The sequence below is a fragment of the Phyllostomus discolor genome, chromosome 4, assembly GCF_004126475.2.
Source record: "Phyllostomus discolor isolate MPI-MPIP mPhyDis1 chromosome 4, mPhyDis1.pri.v3, whole genome shotgun sequence".
Lineage (NCBI taxonomy): Eukaryota > Metazoa > Chordata > Mammalia > Chiroptera > Phyllostomidae > Phyllostomus > Phyllostomus discolor.
In genome coordinates this window covers 189,328,599-189,329,836 of record NC_040906.2, presented here as the reverse complement: position 1 = coordinate 189,329,836, position 1,238 = coordinate 189,328,599, and positions in this window count along the sequence as shown.

Here is a 1,238-nt window from a genome sequence, read left to right as displayed (position 1 = left end):
CCTTGGAAATGATCAGTGGGGATTGGCTTATGTCAAAAACCTGTGGACATGGATAGTCATTTAAAAATTTTAGATGGTTTTTTAAGAAATTTGCTTTTATCCCTCTAAACATCATGCTGGTTTTGTTATTCATTTTTTTTTAAGTTTTAAGGTATTATCTATTACCTAAATTCTCAAGTTGAGGCCTTTGCTCTTTCTCCTTCCCTCCATCCACCCCTACCACACACACATACTTGCCACCGCACATTCCCTGTTGACATCATGACAGGGCACCAGTTCAGAGCAGAGCCAGCTGTGACTACTTTCTCTTTACTGTACACCTTTTGTTTTCCCTGACATTATGTATGTTTTTATGGGTCATTATCTCATCTTCCAACTCTGTCCAATTAGTACCTTCTTTTTATCTTAAGGATTCTATCAACTTCATCTTTTTAGAAGAGGTTTCTCCCAGAGCTTTCTGCTCTAATCTAATCTAGATTCCCCCCCCCCCCCCCCCCTTGGCTAGTGTGAGATCTCCTTTATTGTCATCCTGGAGATTTCCTCTCTGCTGGCGTTTGCCTCCTCTAACACCTTCTTGTTGGCACCGTTTGGGTGGAGCTCAGCCTCTGGGCTGATTCTAGGGTCACTGTTGATCCCAGTGTTCTGAAATTTTAAATTTTAAATTATATCATTTGGTGTATATGTGTCTTTTAATTAATATTGTACTTGATGAGCTTTTTGAATGTAGAAACTTTTTGCTTTAGTTCTGAAAAAAAGTTTTTGAATTAATTCTAATTTCCCCTCTTAAGTTTTCTCTTCTTTATAATTTCAGATGTTAGATCTTCTTGACTGAACCTTAAACGTCATGTTTAAACTTCTCTGCTTTTTCATGTCATTGTCTCGTATTACTTTCTGAGATATTTCTCATACTTTTTCTTCCCACCCTTCTATGGAACTTTTCATTTCTGCCATCAGGGTTTTAGTTTCCAAGAGCTCTCTTGTTGTTACTCTGACTGCTTTTTGTGTAACGGCCTGCTCTTACCTCATTGATGTCCTGTCTCCTCTCATCTCTTTGAAAATATTAGTGAGTTTTCTAAGTTGTCTTCACCTTGAATAGTGTTTCTTCCAAGTTGTTTTTCCTGTTCTGGTTTCTGTTTTAGTGATTTTTTTTCCTGAGGTGTCTGGTAGTCTTTGGTTGTGTACTGTTTCCCACGCGGCGGGACAAAAAGGCTGAGGGGGAAGATCCGAGCGGTTTGGAC